The sequence below is a fragment of the Triturus cristatus genome, chromosome 10, assembly GCF_964204655.1.
Source record: "Triturus cristatus chromosome 10, aTriCri1.1, whole genome shotgun sequence".
In the NCBI taxonomy this organism is placed as follows: domain Eukaryota; kingdom Metazoa; phylum Chordata; class Amphibia; order Caudata; family Salamandridae; genus Triturus; species Triturus cristatus.
Genome location: NC_140593.1, coordinates 955,492,364 through 955,516,719, shown reverse-complemented (window position 1 = coordinate 955,516,719; position 24,356 = coordinate 955,492,364). Strand labels below are relative to the sequence as shown.

Here is a 24,356-nt window from a genome sequence, read left to right as displayed (position 1 = left end):
GAATTCTTAATGATCTGTGGATTTTCACAATATTACAGACTCCATAGTATTAATTATCAATGCTTTATAAAGATCTGTTTTTTGTTGTTACATTACTTTGGAAATATTCAAGTTCTAAAAATTGACTAACAGTGGACTTTTCCATCTGCAGAATATATAGAATGACCAGCAGAGGCAGTGTGCAGAAGCAAGTTTCCATGTGCTGCTGAGACCAAAAAAAAAACCAAAAGAACCTCGTTCCTCAGCCTTTCATCTGCAGAATATATTGAGTGACCAGCAGAGGCAGTGTGCAGAAGAGAATTTCCCTGCATTGTTGAGACCAAAAAAAAAAAAAGAGCCTCGTTCCTCAGCCTTTCATCTGCAGAATATATTGAGGCAGTTTGCAGAAGAGAATTTCCCTGCGTTGCTGAGACCCAAAAAAAAAAACCTCGTTCCTCAGCCTTTCATCTGCAGAATATATTGAGTGACCAGCAGAGGCAGTGTGCAGAAGAGAATTTCCGTGCATTACTGAGACCAAAAAAAAAAAAAAACTTGTTCATCAGCCTTTCATCTGCAGAATATATTGAATGACCAGCAGGCAGTGTTGCAGAAGAGAATGACTCTGCGTTCCTGAGACCAAAAAAAAAAAAACCTCGTTCCTCAGCCTTTCATCTGCAGAATATATTGAGTGACCAGCAGAGGCAGTGTGCAGAAGAGAATTTTCCTTCGTTGCTGAGACCAAAAACAAAACAAAAAAAACCTTGTTACTCAGCCTTTCATCTGCACACTATATTGTGACCAGCAGAGGCAGTGGGCAGAAGAGAATTTCCCTGCGTTGCTGAGACCAAAAAACCTCGTTCCTCAGCCTTTCATCTGCAGAATATATTGAGTGACCAGCAGAGGCAGTTTGCAGACGAGAATTTCCCTGCATTGCTGAGACCAAAAAAAAAAAAAAGAACCTCGTTCCTCAGCCTTTCATCTGCAGAATATATTGAGGCAATTTGCAGAAGAGAATTTCCCTGCGTTGCTGAGACCCAAAAAAAAAACCTCGTTCCTCAGCCTTTCATCTGCAGAATATATTGATTGACCAGCAGAGGCAGTGTGCAGAAGAGAATTTCCGTGCATTACTGAGACCAAAAAAAAAAAAAAACTTGTTTATCAGCCTTTCATCTGCAGAATATATTGAGTGACCAGCAGAGGCAGTGTGCAGAAGAGAATTTCCCTGCATTGTTGAGACCAAAAAAAAAAAAAAAACTTGTTTATCAGCCTTTCATCTGCAGAATATATTGAATGACCAGCAGGCAGTGTTGCAGAAGAGAATGACTGCGTTCCTGAGATGAAATAAAAAAAAACTCCATCAGCATTCTTTACTCCGTTTTCAATTTATATGGTAAGTCAAACTATGATTTACTCAGTTTGCTTGTCATTAAAATAAGTTCATCCCATCTGACGGTTTTCAGTACCTTTTAGTAGGGTCTTCAGTATAAATTGAATTTGTGTAGACTGTAGCAATGTGTATGATGCTATGAGTGTCATGATAGTTTATCAAACACTTTGAATGTCTGCAAGGCTGAGAAAACTTTCTTTTGAGACTTGTGCTAGCAGTATTTCCTCAGGGGAAATTACTTTCTTTGAGGCTGGAATGAGTTTTCTTAAGTTAGAGCGATTGACTTAGTTTCACATGTAGGGAAGCTCATTTAACGTGGTTCCCTGCACTTTGCATGTTACTCTGGTACTAGAGATGTATTTCTGTTTAGGATACCTTGTGTTCTTGTAACTCCAGCCAACTTTCAAAAGGAGCCCAATGCTGTCTTGTAACTCCAGCCAACTTTCAAAAGGAGCCCAATGCTTTCAGTGGTGCAAAGGACATTGCCATTACACCTCCTACTACTTGCCTTGCAGTGTTTATTTTAGATAGATATATTGCGCGTAATTGCTAAGGTCTCATTCTCCTTCGTAATCGTCCCCTGGTCGCTTTGTCAAGTGGTGCCCTAACACGATAAAGCTACAGGAGGATGTCATCTGACATGAGGGACAATCAATTGCCTAGCATACAATGGAATATATTTATCATGGTATTGAAATGGGTAGCAGGCCAGACAGGATGCCCAACTGAAGATTAACATTCTGAGATGAAAGAAACTAGGGCATTATTTGAGGCTCCTACATTTGTTTGAAGGTGTGATCGATCCTAACATTCTTGAGTTCTCTATAGGTTAGCTGATAGGGATGTGCAAAAACGAAGGTTTTTAGAATCTGTTATTCATAGTTTTTATTATTCCCACTAACCGTAGCATAAACCTTCCTACCTCAACTTATCAGATAACTTATTTGCTAGTGGTGTACCATAACCTAAAAGATTTTCAGTGAGAAGGGTATGCTGTCACTCGACTGGCCATGAGATCTTTTTATCTACGTCCTAATATAGGTGCTAGAGTTGTCTCGAGAGGGGTAGCAAATAAGACATAGGATTGAGAGTATGCTAGGTGGAAAATAAAATTGAGTTTAGAATTCTTAATGATCTGTGGATTTTCACAATATTACAGACTCCATAGTATTAATTATCAATGCTTTATAAAGATCTGTTTTTTGTTGTTACATTACTTTGGAAATATTCAAGTTCTAAAAATTGACTAACAGTGGACTTTTCCATCTGCAGAATATATAGAATGACCAGCAGAGGCAGTGTGCAGAAGCAAGTTTCCATGTGCTGCTGAGACCAAAAAAAAAAACCAAAAGAACCTCGTTCCTCAGCCTTTCATCTGCAGAATATATTGAGTGACCAGCAGAGGCAGTGTGCAGAAGAGAATTTCCCTGCATTGTTGAGACCAAAAAAAAAAAAAAAGAACCTCGTTCCTCAGCCTTTCATCTGCAGAATATATTGAGGCAGTTTGCAGAAGAGAATTTCCCTGCGTTGCTGAGACCCAAAAAAAAAAACTCGTTCCTCAGCCTTTCATCTGCAGAATATATTGAGTGACCAGCAGAGGCAGTGTGCAGAAGAGAATTTCCGTGCATTGCTGAGACCAAAAAAAAAAAAACACTTGTTCATCAGCCTTTCATCTGCAGAATATATTGAATGACCAGCAGGCAGTGTTGCAGAAGAGAATGACTCTGCGTTCCTGAGACCAAAAAAAAAAAAAACCTCGTTCCTCAGCCTTTCATCTGCAGAATATATTGAGTGACCAGCAGAGGCAGTGTGCAGAAGAGAATTTTCCTTCGTTGCTGAGACCAAAAACAAAACAAAAAAAACCTTGTTACTCCGCCTTTCATCTGCACACTATATTGTGACCAGCAGAGGCAGTGGGCAGAAGAGAATTTCCCTGCGTTGCTGAGACCAAAAAACCTCGTTCCTAAGCCTTTCATCTGCAGAATATATTGAGTGACCAGCAGAGGCAGTTTGCAGACGAGAATTTCCCTGCATTGCTGAGACCAAAAAAAAAAAAAAGAACCTCGTTCCTCAGCCTTTCATCTGCAGAATATATTGAGGCAGTTTGCAGAAGAGAATTTCCCTGCGTTGCTGAGACCCAAAAAAAAAACCTCGTTCCTCAGCCTTTCATCTGCAGAATATATTGAGTGACCAGCAGAGGCAGTGTGCAGAAGAGAATTTCCGTGCATTACTGAGACCAAAAAAAAAAAAAAAACTTGTTTATCAGCCTTTCATCTGCAGAATATATTGAATGACCAGCAGGCAGTGTTGCAGAAGAGAATGACTGCATTCCTGAGACGAAATAAAAAAAAACTCCATCAGCATTCTTTACTCCGTTTTCAATTTATATGGTAAGTCAAACTATGATTTACTCAGTTTGCTTGTCATTAAAATAAGTTCATCCCATCTGACGGTTTTCAGTACCTTTTAGTAGGGTCTTCAGTATAAATTGAATTTGTGTAGACTGTAGCAATGTGTATGATGCTATGAGTGTCATGATAGTTTATCAAACACTTTGAATGTCTGCAAGGCTGAGAAAACTTTCTTTTGAGACTTGTGCTAGCAGTATTTCCTCAGGGGAAATTACTTTCTTTGAGGCTGGAATGAGTTTTCTTAAGTTAGAGCGATTGACTTAGTTTCACATGTAGGGAAGCTCATTTAACGTGGTTCCCTGCACTTTGCATGTTACTCTGGTACTAGAGATGTATTTCTGTTTAGGATACCCTGTGTTCTTGTAACTCCAGCCAACTTTCAAAAGGAGCCCAATGCTTTCAGTGGTGCAAAGGACATTGCCATTACACCTCCTACTACTTGCCTTGCAGTGTTTATTTTAGATAGATATATTGCGCGTAATTGCTAAGGTCTCATTCTCCTTCGTAATCGTCCCCTGGTCGCTTTGTCAAGTGGTGCCCTAACACGATAAAGCTACAGGAGGATGTCATCTGACATGAGGGACAATCAATTGCCTAGCATACAATGGAATATATTTATCATGGTATTGAAATGGGTAGCAGGCCAGACAGGATGCCCAACTGAAGATTAACATTCTGAGATGAAAGAAACTAGGGCATTATTTGAGGCTCCTACATTTGTTTGAAGGTGTGATCGATCCTAACATTCTTGAGTTCTCTATAGGTTAGCTGATAGGGATGTGCAAAAACGAAGATGTTAGAATCTGTTATTCATAGTTTTTATTATTCCCACTATCCGTAGCATAAACCTTCCTACCTCAACTTATCAGATAACTTATTTGCTAGTGGTGTACCATAACCTAAAAGATTTTCAGTGAGAAGGGTATGCTGTCACTCGACTGGCCATGAGATCTTTTTATCTACGTCCTAATATAGGTGCTAGAGTTGTCTCGAGAGGGGTAGCAAATAAGACATAGGATTGAGAGTATGCTAGGTGGAAAATAAAATTGAGTTTAGAATTCTTAATGATCTGTGGATTTTCACAATATTACAGACTCCATAGAATTAATTATCAATGCTTTATAAAGATCTGTTTTTTGTTGTTACATTACTTTGGAAATATTCAAGTTCTAAAAATTGACTAACAGTGGACTTTTCCATCTGCAGAATATATAGAATGACCAGCAGAGGCAGTGTGCAGAAGCAAGTTTCCATGTGCTGCTGAGACCAAAAAAAAAAACCAAAAGAACCTCGTTCCTCAGCCTTTCATCTGCAGAATATATTGAGTGACCAGCAGAGGCAGTGTGCAGAAGAGAATTTCCCTGCATTGTTGAGACCAAAAAAAAAAAAAAAGAACCTCGTTCCTCAGCCTTTCATCTGCAGAATATATTGAGGCAGTTTGCAGAAGAGAATTTCCCTGCGTTGCTGAGACCCAAAAAAAAAAACCTCGTTCCTCAGCCTTTCATCTGCAGAATATATTGAGTGACCAGCAGAGGCAGTGTGCAGAAGAGAATTTCCGTGCATTGCTGAGACCAAAAAAAAAAAAACACTTGTTCATCAGCCTTTCATCTGCAGAATATATTGAATGACCAGCAGGCAGTGTTGCAGAAGAGAATGACTCTGCGTTCCTGAGACCAAAAAAAAAAAACACCTCGTTCCTCAGCCTTTCATCTGCAGAATATATTGAGTGACCAGCAAAGGCAGTGTTGCAGAAGAGAATATGACTGCGTTCCTGAGACGAAATAAAAAAAAACTCCATCAGCATTCTTTACTCCGTTTTCAATTTATATGGTAAGTCAAACTCTGATTTACTCAGTTTGCTTGTCATTAAAAGAAGTTCATCGCATCTGACGGTTTTCAGTACCTTTTAGTAGGGTCTTCAGTATAAATTGAATTTGTGAAGACTGTAGCAATGTGTATGACGCTATGAGTGTCATGATAGTTTATCAAACACTTTGAATGTCTACAAGGCTAAGAAAACTTTCTTTTGAGACTTGTGCTAGCAGTATTTCCTCAGGGGAAATTACTTTCTTTGAGGCTGGAATGAGTTTTCTTAAGTTAGAGCGATTGACTTAGTTTCACATGTAGGGAAGCTCATTTAACGTGGTTCCCTGCACTTTGCATGTTACTCTGGTACTAGAGATGTATTTCTGTTTAGGATACCTTGTGTTCTTGTAACTCCAGCCAACTTTCAAAAGGAGCCCAATGCTTTCAGTGGTGCAAAGGACATTGCCATTACACCTCCTACTACTTGCCTTGCAGTGTTTATTTTAGATAGATATATTGCGCGTAATTGCTGAGGTCTCATTCTCCTTCGTAATCGTCCCCTGGTCGCTTTGTCAAGTGGTGCCCTAACATGATAAAGCTACAGGAGGATGTCATCTGACATGAGGGACAATCAATTGCCTAGCATACAATGGAATATATTTATCATGGTATTGAAATGGGTAGCAGGCCAGACAGGATGCCCAACTGAAGATTAACATTCTGAGATGAAAGAAACTAGGGCATTATTTGAGGCTCCTACATTTGTTTGAAGGTGTGATCGATCCTAACATTCTTGAGTTCTCCATAGGTTAGCTGATAGGGATGTGCAAAAACGAAGATGTTAGAATCTGTTATTCATAGTTTTTATTATTCCCACTAACCGTAGCATAAACCTTCCTACCTCAACTTATCAGATAACTTATTTGCTAGTGGTGTACCATAACCTAAAAGATTTTCAGTGAGAAGGGTATGCTGTCACTCGACTGGCCATGAGATGTTTTTATCTACGTCCTAATATAGGTGCTAGAGTTGTCTCGAGAGGGGTAGCAAATAAGACATAGGATTGAGAGTATGCTAGGTGGAAAATAAAATTGAGTTTAGAATTCTTAATGATCTGTGGATTTTCACAATATTACAGACTCCATAGTATTAATTATCAATGCTTTATAAAGATCTGTTTTTTGTTGTTACATTACTTTGGAAATATTCAAGTTCTAAAAATTGACTAACAGTGGACTTTTCCATCTGCAGAATATGTAGAATGACCAGCAGAGGCAGTGTGCAGAAGCAAGTTTCCATGTGCTGCTGAGACCAAAAAAAAAAACCAAAAGAACCTCGTTCCTCAGCCTTTCATCTGCAGAATATATTGAGTGACCAGCAGAGGCAGTGTGCAGAAGAGAATTTCCCTGCATTGTTGAGACCAAAAAAAAATAAAAAGAACCTAGTTCCTCAGCCTTTCATCTGCAGAATATATTGAGGCAGTTTGCAGAAGAGAATTTCCCTGCGTTGCTGAGACCCAAAAAAAAAACCTCGTTCCTCAGCCTTTCATCTGCAGAATATATTGAGTGACCAGCAGAGGCAGTGTGCAGAAGAGAATTTCCGTGCATTACTGAGACCAAAAAAAAAAAAAAACACTTGTTCATCAACCTTTCATCTGCAGAATATATTGAATGACCAGCAGGCAGTGTTGCAGAAGAGAATGACTCTGCGTTCCTGAGACCAAAAAAAAAAAAAACCTCGTTCCTCAGCCTTTCATCTGCAGAATATATTGAGTGACCAGCAGAGGCAGTGTGCAGAAGAGAATTTTCCTTCGTTGCTGAGACCAAAAACAAAACAAAAAAAACCTTGTTACTCAGCCTTTCATCTGCACACTATATTGTGACCAGCAGAGGCAGTGGGCAGAAGAGAATTTCCCTGCGTTGCTGAGACCAAAAAAACCTCGTTCCTAAGCCTTTCATCTGCAGAATATATTGAGTGACCAGCAGAGGCAGTTTGCAGACGAGAATTTCCCTGCATTGCTGAGACCAAAAAAAAAAAAAAGAACCTCGTTCCTCAGCCTTTCATCTGCAGAATATATTGAGGCAGTTTGCAGAAGAGAATTTCCCTGCGTTGCTGAGACCCAAAAAAAAAACCTCGTTCCTCAGCCTTTCATCTGCAGAATATATTGAGTGACCAGCAGAGGCAGTGTGCAGAAGAGAATTTCCGTGCATTACTGAGACCAAAAAAAAAAAAAAAACTTGTTTATCAGCCTTTCATCTGCAGAATATATTGAATGACCAGCAGGCAGTGTTGCAGAAGAGAATGACTGCGTTCCTGAGACGAAATAAAAAAAAACTCCATCAGCATTCTTTACTCCGTTTTCAATTTATATGGTAAGTCAAACTCTGATTTACTCAGTTTGCTTGTCATTAAAAGAAGTTCATCGCATCTGACGGTTTTCAGTACCTTTTAGTAGGGTCTTCAGTATAAATTGAATTTGTGAAGACTGTAGCAATGTGTATGACGCTATGAGTGTCATGATAGTTTATCAAACACTATGAATGTCTACAAGGCTAAGAAAACTTTCTTTTGAGACTTGTGCTAGCAGTATTTCCTCAGGGGAAATTACTTTCTTTGAGGCTGGAATGAGTTTTCTTAAGTTAGAGCGATTGACTTAGTTTCACATGTAGGGAAGCTCATTTAACGTGGTTCCCTGCACTTTGCATGTTACTCTGGTACTAGAGATGTATTTCTGTTTAGGATACCTTGTGTTCTTGTAACTCCAGCCAACTTTCAAAAGGAGCCCAATGCTTTCAGTGGTGCAAAGGACGTTGCCATTACACCTCCTACTACTTGCCTTGCAGTGTTTATTTTAGATAGATATATTGAGCGTAATTGCTGAGGTCTCATCCTCCTTCGTAATCGTCCCCCTGGTCGCTTTGTCAAATGATGCCCTAACACGATAAAGCTACAGGAGAATGTCATCTGACATGAGGGAAAATCAATTGCCTAGCATACAATGGAATATATTTATCATGGTATTGAAATGGGTAGCAGGCCAGACAGGATGCCCAACTGAAGATTAACATTCTGAGATGAAAGAAACTAGGGCATTATTTGAGGCTCCTACATTTGTTTGAAGGTGTGATCGATCCCAATATTCTTGAGTTCTCTATAGGTTAGCTGATAGGGATGTGCAAAAACGAAGATGTTAGAATCTGTTATTCATAGTTTTTATTATTCCCACTAACCGTAGCATAAACCTTCCTACCTCAACTTATCAGATAACTTATTTGCTAGTGGTGTACCATAACCTAAAAGATTTTCAGTGAGAAGGGTATGCTGTCACTCGACTGGCCATGAGATCTTTTTATCTACGTCCTAATATAGGTGCTAGAGTTGTCTCGAGAGGGGTAGCAAATAAGACATAGGATTGAGAGTATGCTAGGTGGAAAATAAAATTGAGTTTAGAATTCTTAATGATCTGTGGATTTTCACAATATTACAGACTCCATAGTATTAATTATCAATGCTTTATAAAGATCTGTTTTTTGTTGTTACATTACTTTGGAAATATTCAAGTTCTAAAAATTGACTAACAGTGGACTTTTCCATCTGCAGAATATATAGAATGACCAGCAGAGGCAGTGTGTGTAACGCCCTGAACGTCTCAGGATCGTTTAACAGACACGACAATGAGGACGCAACCACTTGTGAAGGGTTAGTTCTTTTAATGAAGGCAAATAAAATACAAAGAACAAACAAAAGTTATAGTCACTGGAATCCTCCAGGCTAAGTACGTTACCAGCCCACAGCACGGATGGTCCTAACCGTCCTCTGCATATACGCCGATCCCGGCGTATGCCAACAGAGGGCAGAAATGAAATGGCCGACAATGCCAATCGGTAGGCTGTGAGGGGCACGAAGAGTGTTGGGGAGAATCGAGGAGTCAGGGAAACACCCAGCCGGGGTCTCTACCTGAAGGGAGCAGCCGCTCAACCTCTTCCTCAGACTGCACCGGGACGCGGAGTCACCTCCTGGTGATGCGTCACCGATACCCCAATCACAAGCAAGAAGACTGAACCGAGAGCAGCCGCTCGATCGATCCTGTGGACTTCCGAGTCTGTAACGCGGCAAACACCTCCTGGTGTGCGTTACAGCTGGCAGTCCCTGTGTCTCTGGCCGGGTTGGGAGTTACGACTCCAACCAGCAAAAGCGCCACTGCGCTTGGACTCAGCCGAGTCAAAAAGCGAAGCTCAATGGTTGACCGGTAGAGCTTCCGGGTCCTTCACAGGTGACGATGGGGCAAGACACGGCCCAGGGAGTAACGACTCGACCTACCTCCGTTCTTGCCTTACTGGAGCACCACTCCGGAACACTGCTCTTCACGAAGCAGGTACGTCGGTGTAAACACAATATCCGACAGCCTTGTACCTCCCGGTTCCTCCCTTTATAGGGCGTGTTTTCCTTGAGTTATGTAACAGCTCTCCTGTTTACATAAGGGCGTGTTTCCCTTGAGTTATGTAACAGCTCTCCTGTTTACATAAGGGCGTGTTTCCCTTGAGTTATGTAACAGCTCTTCTGTTTACATAAGGGCGTGTTTCCCTTGAGTTATGTAACAGCTCTCCTGTTTACATAAGGGCGTGTTTCCCTTGTATGACAGGAATTCTTGACAGTGTGCAGAAGCAAGTTTCCATGTGTTGCTGAGACCAAAAAAAAAACAAAAGAACCTCGTTCCTCAGCCTTTCATCTGCAGAATATATTGAGTGACCAGCAGAGGCAGTGTGCAGAAGAGAATTTCCGTGCATTACTGAGACCAAAAAAAAAAAAACACTTGTTCATCAGCCTTTCATCTGCAGAATATATTGAATGACCAGCAGGCAGTCTTGCAGAAGAGAATGACTCTGCGTTCCTGAGACCAAAAAAAAAAAAAACCTCGTTCCTCAGCCTTTCATCTGCAGAATATATTGAGTGACCAGCAGAGGCAGTGTGCAGAAGAGAATTTTCCTTCGTTGCTGAGACCAAAAACAAAACAAAAAAAACCTTGTTACTCAGCCTTTCATCTGCACACTATATTGTGACCAGCAGAGGCAGTGGGCAGAAGAGAATTTCCCTGCGTTGCTGAGACCAAAAAAACCTCATTCCTAAGCCTTTCATCTGCAGAATATATTGAGTGACCAGCAGAGGCAGTTTGCAGACGAGAATTTCCCTGCATTGCTGAGACCAAAAAAAAAAAAAAGAACCTCGTTCCTCAGCCTTTCATCTGCAGAATATATTGAGGCAGTTTGCAGAAGAGAATTTCCCTGCGTTGCTGAGACCCAAAAAAAAAACCTCGTTCCTCAGCCTTTCATCTGCAGAATATATTGAGTGACCAGCAGAGGCAGTGTGCAGAAGAGAATTTCCGTGCATTACTGAGACCAAAAAAAAAAAAAAAACTTGTTTATCAGCCTTTCATCTGCAGAATATATTGAATGACCAGCAGGCAGTGTTGCAGAAGAGAATGACTGCGTTCCTGAGACGAAATAAAAAAAAACTCCATCAGCATTCTTTACTCCGTTTTCAATTTATATGGTAAGTCAAACTATGATTTACTCAGTTTGCTTGTCATTAAAATAAGTTCATCCCATCTGACGGTTTTCAGTACCTTTTAGTAGGGTCTTCAGTATAAATTGAATTTGTGTAGACTGTAGCAATGTGTATGATGCTATGAGTGTCATGATAGTTTATCAAACACTTTGAATGTCTGCAAGGCTGAGAAAACTTTCTTTTGAGACTTGTGCTAGCAGTATTTCCTCAGGGGAAATTACTTTCTTTGAGGCTGGAATGAGTTTTCATAAGTTAGAGCGATTGACTTAGTTTCACATGTAGGGAAGCTCATTTAACGTGGTTCCCTGCACTTTGCATGTTACTCTGGTACAAGAGATGTATTTCTGTTTAGGATACCTTGTGTTCTTGTAACTCCAGCCAACTTTCAAAAGGAGCCCAATGCTTTCAGTGGTGCAAAGGACGTTGCCATTACACCTCCTACTACTTGCCTTGCAGTGTTTATTTTAGATAGATATATTGAGCGTAATTGCTGAGGTCTCATCCTCCTTCGTAATCGTCCCCCTGGTCGCTTTGTCAAGTGATGCCCTAACACGATAAAGCTACAGGAGGATGTCATCTGACATGAGGGACAATCAATTGCCTAGCATACAATGGAATATATTTATCATGGTATTGAAATGGGTAGCAGGCCAGACAGGATGCCCAACTGAAGATTCACATTCTGAGATGAAAGAAACTAGGGCATTATTTGAGGCTCCTACATTTGTTTGAAGGTGTGATCGATCCTAATATTCTTGAGTTCTCTATAGGTTATCTGATAGGGATGTGCAAAAACGAAGATGTTAGAATCTGTTATTCATAGTTTTTATTATTCCCACTAACCGTAGCATAAACCTTCCTACCTCAACTTATCAGATAACTTATTTGCTAGTGGTGTACCATAACCTAAAAGATTTTCAGTGAGAAGGGTATGCTGTCACTCGACTGGCCATGAGATCTTTTTATCTACGTCCTAATATAGGTGCTAGAGTTGTCTCGCGAGGGGTAGCAAATAAGACATCGGATTGAGAGTATGCTAGGTGGAAAATAAAATTGAGTTTAGAATTCTTAATGATCTGTGGATTTTCACAATATTACAGACTCCATAGTATTAATTATCAATGCTTTATAAAGATCTGTTTTTTGTTGTTACATTACTTTGGAAATATTCAAGTTCTAAAAATTGACTAACAGTGGACTTTTCCATCTGCAGAATATATAGAATGACCAGCAGAGGCAGTGTGCAGAAGCAAGTTTCCATGTGTTGTTGAGACCAAAAAAAAAAAACAAAAGCACCTCGTTCCTCAGCCTTTCATCTGCAGAATATATTGAGTGACCAGCAGAGGCAGTGTGCAGAAGAGAATTTCCCTGCATTGTTGAGACCAAAAAAAACAAAAAAGAACCTCGTTCCTCAGCCTTTCATCTGCAGAATATATTGAGGTAGTTTGCAGAAGAGAATTTCCCTGCGTTGCTGAGACCCAAAAAAAAAAACCTCGTTCCTCAGCCTTTCATCTGCAGAATATATTGAGTGACCAGCAGAGGCAGTGTGCAGAAGAGAATTTCCGTGCATTACTGAGACCAAAAAAAAAAAAACACTTGTTCATCAGCCTTTCATCTGCAGAATATATTGAGTGACCAGCAGAGGCAGTGTTGCAGAAGAGAATGACTCTGCGTTCCTGAGACCAAAAAATAAAACACCTCGTTCCTCAGCCTTTCATCTGCAGAATATATTGAGTGACCAGCAGAGGCAGTGTTGCAGAAGAGAATGACTCTGCGTTCCTGAGACAAAATAAAAAAAAACTCCATCAGCATTCTTTACTCCGTTTTCAATTTATATGGTAAGTCAAACTCTGATTTACTCAGTTTGCTTGTCATTAAAAGAAGTTCATCGCATCTGACGGTTTTCAGTACCTTTTAGTAGGGTCTTCAGTATAAATTGAATTTGTGAAGACTGTAGCAATGTGTATGACGCTATGAGTGTCATGATAGTTTATCAAACACTTTGAATGTCTACAAGGCTAAGAAAACTTTCTTTTGAGACTTGTGCTAGCAGTATTTCCTCAGGGGAAATTACTTTCTTTGAGGCTGGAATGAGTTTTCTTAAGTTAGAGCGATTGACTTAGTTTCACATGTAGGGAAGCTCATTTAACGTGGTTCCCTGCACTTTGCATGTTACTCTGGTACTAGAGATGTATTTCTGTTTAGGATACCTTGTGTTCTTGTAACTCCAGCCAACTTTCAAAAGGAGCCCAATGCTTTCAGTGGTGCAAAGGACATTGCCATTACACCTCCTACTACTTGCCTTGCAGTGTTTATTTTAGATAGATATATTGCGCGTAATTGCTGAGGTCTCATTCTCCTTCGTAATCGTCCCCTGGTCGCTTTGTCAAGTGGTGCCCTAACACGATAAAGCTACAGGAGGATGTCATCTGACATGAGGGACAATCAATTGCCTAGCATACAATGGAATATATTTATCATGGTATTGAAATGGGTAGCAGGCCAGACAGGATGCCCAACTGAAGATTAACATTCTGAGATGAAAGAAACTAGGGCATTATTTGAGGCTCCTACATTTGTTTGAAGGTGTGATCGATCCTAACATTCTTGAGTTCTCTATAGGTTAGCTGATAGGGATGTGCAAAAACGAAGATGTTAGAATCTGTTATTCATAGTTTTTATTATTCCCACTAACCGTAGCATAAACCTTCCTACCTCAACTTATCAGATAACTTATTTGCTAGTGGTGTACCATAACCTAAAAGATTTTCAGTGAGAAGGGTATGCTGTCACTCGACTGGCCATGAGATGTTTTTATCTACGTCCTAATATAGGTGCTAGAGTTGTCTCGAGAGGGGTAGCAAATAAGACATAGGATTGAGAGTATGCTAGGTGGAAAATAAAATTGAGTTTAGAATTCTTAATGATCTGTGGATTTTCACAATATTACAGACTCCATAGTATTAATTATCAATGCTTTATAAAGATCTGTTTTTTGTTGTTACATTACTTTGGAAATATTCAAGTTCTAAAAATTGACTAACAGTGGACTTTTCCATCTGCAGAATATATAGAATGACCAGCAGAGGCAGTGTGCAGAAGCAAGTTTCCATGTGCTGCTGAGACCAAAAAAAAAACCAAAAGAACCTCGTTCCTCAGCCTTTCATCTGCAGAATATATTGAGTGACCAGCAGAGGCAGTGTGCAGAAGAGAATTTCCCTGCATTGTTGAGACCAAAAAAAAAAAAAAGAACCTCGTTCCTCAGCCTTTCATCTGCAGAATATATTGAGGCAGTTTGCAGAAGAGAATTTCCCTGCGTTGCTGAGACCCAAAAAAAAAAACCTCGTTCCTCAGCCTTTCATCTGCAGAATATATTGAGTGACCAGCAGAGGCAGTGTGCAGAAGAGAATTTCCGTGCATTACTGAGACCAAAAAAAAAAAAAAACTTGTTCATCAGCCTTTCATCTGCAGAATATATTGAATGACCAGCAGGCAGTGTTGCAGAAGAGAATGACTCTGCGTTCCTGAGACCAAAAAAAAAAAAACCTCGTTCCTCAGCCTTTCATCTGCAAAATATATTGAGTGCCCAGCAGAGGCAGTGTGCAGAAGAGAATTTTCCTTCGTTGCTGAGACCAAAAACAAAACAAAAAAAACCTTGTTACTCAGCCTTTCATCTGCACACTATATTGTGACCAGCAGAGGCAGTGGGCAGAAGAGAATTTCCCTGCGTTGCTGAGACCAAAAAACCTCGTTCCTCAGCCTTTCATCTGCAGAATATATTGAGTGACCAGCAGAGGCAGTTTGCAGACGAGAATTTCCCTGCATTGCTGAGACCAAAAAAAAAAAAAAGAACCTCGTTCCTCAGCCTTTCATCTGCAGAATATATTGAGGCAGTTTGCAGAAGAGAATTTCCCTGCGTTGCTGAGACCCAAAAAAAAAACCTCGTTCCTCAGCCTTTCATCTGCAGAATATATTGATTGACCAGCAGAGGCAGTGTGCAGAAGAGAATTTCCGTGCATTACTGAGACCAAAAAAAAAAAAAAACTTGTTTATCAGCCTTTCATCTGCAGAATATATTGAATGACCAGCAGGCAGTGTTGCAGAAGAGAATGACTGCGTTCCTGAGACGAAATAAAAAAAAACTCCATCAGCATTCTTTACTCCGTTTTCAATTTATATGGTAAGTCAAACTCTGATTTACTCAGTTTGCTTGTCATTAAAAGAAGTTCATCGCATCTGACGGTTTTCAGTACCTTTTAGTAGGGTCTTCAGTATAAATTGAATTTGTGAAGACTGTAGCAATGTGTATGACGCTATGAGTGTCATGATAGTTTATCAAACACTTTGAATGTCTACAAGGCTAAGAAAACTTTCTTTTGAGACTTGTGCTAGCAGTATTTCCTCAGGGGAAATTACTTTCTTTGAGGCTGGAATGAGTTTTCTTAAGTTTGAGCGATTGACTTAGTTTCACATGTAGGGAAGCTCATTTAATGTGGTTCCCTGCACTTTGCATGTTACTCTGGTACTAGAGATGTATTTCTGTTTAGGATACCTTGTGTTCTTGTAACTCCAGCCAACTTTCAAAAGGAGCCCAATGCTTTCAGTGGTGCAAAGGACATTGCCATTACACCTCCTACTACTTGCCTTGCAGTGTTTATTTTAGATAGATATATTGCGCGTAATTGCTGAGGTCTCATTCTCCTTCGTAATCGTCCCCTGGTCGCTTTGTCAAGTGGTGCCCTAACACGATAAAGCTACAGGAGGATGTCATCTGACATGAGGGACAATCAATTGCTTAGCATACAATGGAATATATTTATCATGGTATTGCAATGGGTAGCAGGCCAGACAGGATGCCCAACTGAAGATTAACATTCTGAGATGAAAGAAACTAGGGCATTATTTGAGGCTCCTACATTTGTTTGAAGGTGTGATCGATCCCAATATTCTTGAGTTCTCTATAGGTTAGCTGATAGGGATGTGCAAAAACGAAGATGTTAGAATCTGTTATTCATAGTTTTTATTATTCCCACTAACCGTAGCATAAACCTTCCTACCTCAACTTATCAGATAACTTATTTGCTAGTGGTGTACCATAACCTAAAAGATTTTCAGTGAGAAGGGTATGCTGTCACTCGACTGGCCATGAGATCTTTTTATCTACGTCCTAATATAGGTGCTAGAGTTGTCTCGAGAGGGGTAGCAAATAAGACCTAGGATTGAGAGTATGCTAGGTGGAAAATAAAATTGAGTTTAGAATTCTTAATGATCTGTGGATTTTCACAATATTACAGACTCCATAGTATTAATTATCAATGCTTTATAAAGATCTGTTTTTTGTTGTTACATTACTTTGGAAATATTCAAGTTCTAAAAATTGACTAACAGTGGACTTTTCCATCTGCAGAATATATAGAATGACCAGCAGAGGCAGTGTGCAGAAGCAAGTTTCCATGTGTTGCTGAGACCAAAAAAAAACCAAAAGAACCTCGTTCCTCAGCCTTTCATCTACAGAATATATTGAGTGACCAGCAGAGGCAGTGTGCAGAAGAGAATTTCCCTGCATTGTTGAGACCAAAAAAAAATAAAAAGAACCTCGTTCCTCAGCCTTTCATCTGCAGAATATATTGAGGCAGTTTGCAGAAGAGAATTTCCCTGCGTTGCTGAGACCCAAAAAAAAAAACCTCGTTCCTCAGCCTTTCATCTGCAGAATATATTGAGTGACCAGCAGAGGCAGTGTGCAGAAGAGAATTTTCCTTCGTTGCTGAGACCAAAAACAAAACAAAAAAAACCTTGTTACTCAGCCTTTCATCTGCACACTATATTGTGACCAGCAGAGGCAGTGGGCAGAAGAGAATTTCCCTGCGTTGCTGAGACCAAAAAAACCTCGTTCCTAAGCCTTTCATCTGCAGAATATATTGAGTGACCAGCAGAGGCAGTTTGCAGACGAGAATTTCCCTGCATTGCTGAGACCAAAAAAAAAAAAAAGAACCTCGTTCCTCAGCCTTTCATCTGCAGAATATATTGAGGCAGTTTGCAGAAGAGAATTTCCCTGCGTTGCTGAGACCCAAAAAAAAAACCTCGTTCCTCAGCCTTTCATCTGCAGAATATATTGAGTGACCAGCAGAGGCAGTGTGCAGAAGAGAATTTCCGTGCATTACTGAGACCAAAAAAAAAAAAAAAACTTGTTTATCAGCCTTTCATCTGCAGAATATATTGAATGACCAGCAGGCAGTGTTGCAGAAGAGAATGACTGCGTTCCTGAGACGAAATAAAAAAAAACTCCATCAGCATTCTTTACTCCGTTTTCAATTTATATGGTAAGTCAAACTCTGATTTACTCAGTTTGCTTGTCATTAAAAGAAGTTCATCGCATCTGACGGTTTTCAGTACCTTTTAGTAGGGTCTTCAGTATAAATTGAATTTGTGAAGACTGTAGCAATGTGTATGACGCTATGAGTGTCATGATAGTTTATCAAACACTATGAATGTCTACAAGGCTAAGAAAACTTTCTTTTGAGACTTGTGCTAGCAGTATTTCCTCAGGGGAAATTACTTTCTTTGAGGCTGGAATGAGTTTTCTTAAGTTAGAGCGATTGACTTAGTTTCACATGTAGGGAAGCTCATTTAACGTGGTTCCCTGCACTTTGCATGTTACTCTGGTACTAGAGATGTATTTCTGTTTAGGATACCTTGTGTTCTTGTAACTCCAGCCAACTTTCAAAAGGAGCCCAATGCTTTCAGTGGTGCAAAGGACGTTGCCATTACACCTCCTACTACTTGCCTTGCAGTGTTTATTTTAGATAGATATATTGAGCGTAATTGCTGAGGTCTCATCCTCCTTCGTAATCGTCCCCCTGGTCGCTTTGTCAAATGATGCCCTAACACGATAAAGCTACAGGAGAATGTCATCTGACATGAGGGAAAATCAATTGCCTAGCATACAATGGAATATATTTATCATGGTATTGAAATGGGTAGCAGGCCAGACAGGATGCCCAACTGAAGATTAACATTCTGAGATGAAAGAAACTAGGGCATTATTTGAGGCTCCTACATTTGTTTGAAGGTGTGATCGATCCCAATATTCTTGAGTTCTCTATAGGTTAGCTGATAGGGATGTGCAAAAACGAAGATGTTAGAATCTGTTATTCATAGTTTTTATTATTCCCACTAACCGTAGCATAAACCTTCCTACCTCAACTTATCAGATAACTTATTTGCTAGTGGTGTACCATAACCTAAAAGATTTTCAGTGAGAAGGGTATGCTGTCACTCGACTGGCCATGAGATCTTTTTATCTACGTCCTAATATAGGTGCTAGAGTTGTCTCGAGAGGGGTAGCAAATAAGACATAGGATTGAGAGTATGCTAGGTGGAAAATAAAATTGAGTTTAGAATTCTTAATGATCTGTGGATTTTCACAATATTACAGACTCCATAGTATTAATTATCAATGCTTTATAAAGATCTGTTTTTTGTTGTTACATTACTTTGGAAATATTCAAGTTCTAAAAATTGACTAACAGTGGACTTTTCCATCTGCAGAATATATAGAATGACCAGCAGAGGCAGTGTGTGTAACGCCCTGAACGTCTCAGGATCGTTTAACAGACACGACAATGAGGACGCAACCACTTGTGAAGGGTTAGTTCTTTTAATGAAGGCAAATAAAATACAAAGAACAAACAAAAGTTATAGTCACTGGAATCCTCCAGGCTAAGTACGTTACCAGCCCACAGCACGGATGGTCCTAACCGTCCTCTGCATATACGCCGATCCCGGCGTATGCCAACAGAGGGCAGAAATGAAATGGCCGACAATGCCAATCGGTAGGCTGTGAGGGGCACGAAGAGTGTTGGGGAGAATCGAGGAGTCAGGGAAACACCCAGCCGGGGTCTCTACCTGAAGGGAGCAGCCGCTCAACCTCTTCCTCAGACTGCACCGGGACGCGGAGTCACCTCCTGGTGATGCGTCACCGATACCCCAATCACAAGCAAGAAGACTGAACCGAGAGCAGCCGCTCGATCGATCCTGTGGACTTCCGAGTCTGTAACGCGGCAAACACCTCCTGGTGTGCGTTACAGCTGGCAGTCCCTGTGTCTCTGGCCGGGTTGGGAGTTACGACTCCAACCAGCAAAAGCGCCACTGCGCTTGGACTCAGCCGAGTCAAAAAGCGAAGCTCAATGGTTGACCGGTAGAGCTTCCGGGTCCTTCACAGGTGACGATGGGGCAAGACACGGCCCAGGGAGTAACGACTCGACCTACCTCCGTTCTTGCCTTACTGGAGCACCACTCCGGAACACTGCTCTTCACGAAGCAGGTACGTCGGTGTAAACACAATATCCGACAGCCTTGTACCTCCCGGTTCCTCCCTTTATAGGGCGTGTTTTCCTTGAGTTATGTAACAGCTCTCCTGTTTACATAAGGGCGTGTTTCCCTTGAGTTATGTAACAGCTCTCCTGTTTACATAAGGGCGTGTTTCCCTTGAGTTATGTAACAGCTCTTCTGTTTACATAAGGGCGTGTTTCCCTTGAGTTATGTAACAGCTCTCCTGTTTACATAAGGGCGTGTTTCCCTTGTATGACAGGAATTCTTGACAGTGTGCAGAAGCAAGTTTCCATGTGTTGCTGAGACCAAAAAAAAAACAAAAGAACCTCGTTCCTCAGCCTTTCATCTGCAGAATATATTGAGTGACCAGCAGAGGCAGTGTGCAGAAGAGAATTTCCGTGCATTACTGAGACCAAAAAAAAAAAAACACTTGTTCATCAGCCTTTCATCTGCAGAATATATTGAATGACCAGCAGGCAGTCTTGCAGAAGAGAATGACTCTGCGTTCCTGAGACCAAAAAAAAAAAAAACCTCGTTCCTCAGCCTTTCATCTGCAGAATATATTGAGTGACCAGCAGAGGCAGTGTGCAGAAGAGAATTTTCCTTCGTTGCTGAGACCAAAAACAAAACAAAAAAAACCTTGTTACTCAGCCTTTCATCTGCACACTATATTGTGACCAGCAGAGGCAGTGGGCAGAAGAGAATTTCCCTGCGTTGCTGAGACCAAAAAAACCTCATTCCTAAGCCTTTCATCTGCAGAATATATTGAGTGACCAGCAGAGGCAGTTTGCAGACGAGAATTTCCCTGCATTGCTGAGACCAAAAAAAAAAAAAAGAACCTCGTTCCTCAGCCTTTCATCTGCAGAATATATTGAGGCAGTTTGCAGAAGAGAATTTCCCTGCGTTGCTGAGACCCAAAAAAAAAACCTCGTTCCTCAGCCTTTCATCTGCAGAATATATTGAGTGACCAGCAGAGGCAGTGTGCAGAAGAGAATTTCCGTGCATTACTGAGACCAAAAAAAAAAAAAAAACTTGTTTATCAGCCTTTCATCTGCAGAATATATTGAATGACCAGCAGGCAGTGTTGCAGAAGAGAATGACTGCGTTCCTGAGACGAAATAAAAAAAAACTCCATCAGCATTCTTTACTCCGTTTTCAATTTATATGGTAAGTCAAACTATGATTTACTCAGTTTGCTTGTCATTAAAATAAGTTCATCCCATCTGACGGTTTTCAGTACCTTTTAGTAGGGTCTTCAGTATAAATTGAATTTGTGTAGACTGTAGCAATGTGTATGATGCTATGAGTGTCATGATAGTTTATCAAACACTTTGAATGTCTGCAAGGCTGAGAAAACTTTCTTTTGAGACTTGTGCTAGCAGTATTTCCTCAGGGGAAATTACTTTCTTTGAGGCTGGAATGAGTTTTCATAAGTTAGAGCGATTGACTTAGTTTCACATGTAGGGAAGCTCATTTAACGTGGTTCCCTGCACTTTGCATGTTACTCTGGTACAAGAGATGTATTTCTGTTTAGGATACCTTGTGTTCTTGTAACTCCAGCCAACTTTCAAAAGGAGCCCAATGCTTTCAGTGGTGCAAAGGACGTTGCCATTACACCTCCTACTACTTGCCTTGCAGTGTTTATTTTAGATAGATATATTGAGCGTAATTGCTGAGGTCTCATCCTCCTTCGTAATCGTCCCCCTGGTCGCTTTGTCAAGTGATGCCCTAACACGATAAAGCTACAGGAGGATGTCATCTGACATGAGGGACAATCAATTGCCTAGCATACAATGGAATATATTTATCATGGTATTGAAATGGGTAGCAGGCCAGACAGGATGCCCAACTGAAGATTCACATTCTGAGATGAAAGAAACTAGGGCATTATTTGAGGCTCCTACATTTGTTTGAAGGTGTGATCGATCCTAATATTCTTGAGTTCTCTATAGGTTATCTGATAGGGATGTGCAAAAACGAAGATGTTAGAATCTGTTATTCATAGTTTTTATTATTCCCACTAACCGTAGCATAAACCTTCCTACCTCAACTTATCAGATAACTTATTTGCTAGTGGTGTACCATAACCTAAAAGATTTTCAGTGAGAAGGGTATGCTGTCACTCGACTGGCCATGAGATCTTTTTATCTACGTCCTAATATAGGTGCTAGAGTTGTCTCGCGAGGGGTAGCAAATAAGACATCGGATTGAGAGTATGCTAGGTGGAAAATAAAATTGAGTTTAGAATTCTTAATGATCTGTGGATTTTCACAATATTACAGACTCCATAGTATTAATTATCAATGCTTTATAAAGATCTGTTTTTTGTTGTTACATTACTTTGGAAATATTCAAGTTCTAAAAATTGACTAACAGTGGACTTTTCCATCTGCAGAATATATAGAATGACCAGCAGAGGCAGTGTGCAGAAGCAAGTTTCCATGTGTTGTTGAGACCAAAAAAAAAAAACAAAAGCACCTCGTTCCTCAGCCTTTCATCTGCAGAATATATTGAGTGACCAGCAGAGGCAGTGTGCAGAAGAGAATTTCCCTGCATTGTTGAGACCAAAAAAAACAAAAAAGAACCTCGTTCCTCAGCCTTTCATCTGCAGAATATATTGAGGTAGTTTGCAGAAGAGAATTTCCCTGCGTTGCTGAGACCCAAAAAAAAAAACCTCGTTCCTCAGCCTTTCATCTGCAGAATATATTGAGTGACCAGCAGAGGCAGTGTGCAGAAGAGAATTTCCGTGCATTACTGAGACCAAAAAAAAAAAAACACTTGTTCATCAGCCTTTCATCTGCAGAATATATTGAGTGACCAGCAGAGGCAGTGTTGCAGAAGAGAATGACTCTGCGTTCCTGAGACCAAAAAATAAAACACCTCGTTCCTCAGCCTTTCATCTGCAGAATATATTGAGTGACCAGCAGAGGCAGTGTTGCAGAAGAGAATGACTCTGCGTTCCTGAGACAAAATAAAAAAAAACTCCATCAGCATTCTTTACTCCGTTTTCAATTTATATGGTAAGTCAAACTCTGATTTACTCAGTTTGCTTGTCATTAAAAGAAGTTCATCGCATCTGACGGTTTTCAGTACCTTTTAGTAGGGTCTTCAGTATAAATTGAATTTGTGAAGACTGTAGCAATGTGTATGACGCTATGAGTGTCATGATAGTTTATCAAACACTTTGAATGTCTACAAGGCTAAGAAAACTTTCTTTTGAGACTTGTGCTAGCAGTATTTCCTCAGGGGAAATTACTTTCTTTGAGGCTGGAATGAGTTTTCTTAAGTTAGAGCGATTGACTTAGTTTCACATGTAGGGAAGCTCATTTAACGTGGTTCCCTGCACTTTGCATGTTACTCTGGTACTAGAGATGTATTTCTGTTTAGGATACCTTGTGTTCTTGTAACTCCAGCCAACTTTCAAAAGGAGCCCAATGCTTTCAGTGGTGCAAAGGACATTGCCATTACACCTCCTACTACTTGCCTTGCAGTGTTTATTTTAGATAGATATATTGCGCGTAATTGCTGAGGTCTCATTCTCCTTCGTAATCGTCCCCTGGTCGCTTTGTCAAGTGGTGCCCTAACACGATAAAGCTACAGGAGGATGTCATCTGACATGAGGGACAATCAATTGCCTAGCATACAATGGAATATATTTATCATGGTATTGAAATGGGTAGCAGGCCAGACAGGATGCCCAACTGAAGATTAACATTCTGAGATGAAAGAAACTAGGGCATTATTTGAGGCTCCTACATTTGTTTGAAGGTGTGATCGATCCTAACATTCTTGAGTTCTCTATAGGTTAGCTGATAGGGATGTGCAAAAACGAAGATGTTAGAATCTGTTATTCATAGTTTTTATTATTCCCACTAACCGTAGCATAAACCTTCCTACCTCAACTTATCAGATAACTTATTTGCTAGTGGTGTACCATAACCTAAAAGATTTTCAGTGAGAAGGGTATGCTGTCACTCGACTGGCCATGAGATGTTTTTATCTACGTCCTAATATAGGTGCTAGAGTTGTCTCGAGAGGGGTAGCAAATAAGACATAGGATTGAGAGTATGCTAGGTGGAAAATAAAATTGAGTTTAGAATTCTTAATGATCTGTGGATTTTCACAATATTACAGACTCCATAGTATTAATTATCAATGCTTTATAAAGATCTGTTTTTTGTTGTTACATTACTTTGGAAATATTCAAGTTCTAAAAATTGACTAACAGTGGACTTTTCCATCTGCAGAATATATAGAATGACCAGCAGAGGCAGTGTGCAGAAGCAAGTTTCCATGTGCTGCTGAGACCAAAAAAAAAACCAAAAGAACCTCGTTCCTCAGCCTTTCATCTGCAGAATATATTGAGTGACCAGCAGAGGCAGTGTGCAGAAGAGAATTTCCCTGCATTGTTGAGACCAAAAAAAAAAAAAGAGCCTCGTTCCTCAGCCTTTCATCTGCAGAATATATTGAGGCAGTTTGCAGAAGAGAATTTCCCTGCGTTGCTGAGACCCAAAAAAAAAAACCTCGTTCCTCAGCCTTTCATCTGCAGAATATATTGAGTGACCAGCAGAGGCAGTGTGCAGAAGAGAATTTCCGTGCATTACTGAGACCAAAAAAAAAAAAAACTTGTTTATCAGCCTTTCATCTGCAGAATATATTGAGTGACCAGCAGAGGCAGTGTTGCAGAAGAGAATGACTCTGCGTTCCTGAGACAAAATAAAAAAAAACTCCATCAGCATTCTTTACTCCGTTTTCAATTTATATGGTAAGTCAAACTCTGATTTACTCAGTTTGCTTGTCATTAAAAGAAGTTCATCGCATCTGACGGTTTTCAGTACCTTTTAGTAGGGTCTTCAGTATAAATTGAATTTGTGAAG

The 24,356-nt window shown here is 40.3% G+C and overlaps 2 long non-coding RNA genes across 2 annotated transcripts; both read left to right on the top strand.

The window, feature by feature from the left end:
• The first annotated feature begins 3,406 nt into the window (after nt 1–3,406).
• Nucleotides 3,407–7,304, top strand: LOC146796307 (uncharacterized). The gene is made up of 3 exons (XR_014969921.1): nt 3,407–3,756; nt 4,984–5,607; nt 6,835–7,304. It is a non-coding gene; the product is annotated as an uncharacterized LOC146796307 (long non-coding RNA).
• Nucleotides 7,305–10,551: 3,247 nt separating this feature from the next.
• LOC146796306 (uncharacterized) lies at nt 10,552–15,078 on the top strand. The gene is made up of 3 exons (XR_014969920.1): nt 10,552–11,133; nt 12,362–12,986; nt 14,214–15,078. It is a non-coding gene; the product is annotated as an uncharacterized LOC146796306 (long non-coding RNA).
• The last annotated feature ends 9,278 nt before the right edge of the window (nt 15,079–24,356 follow it).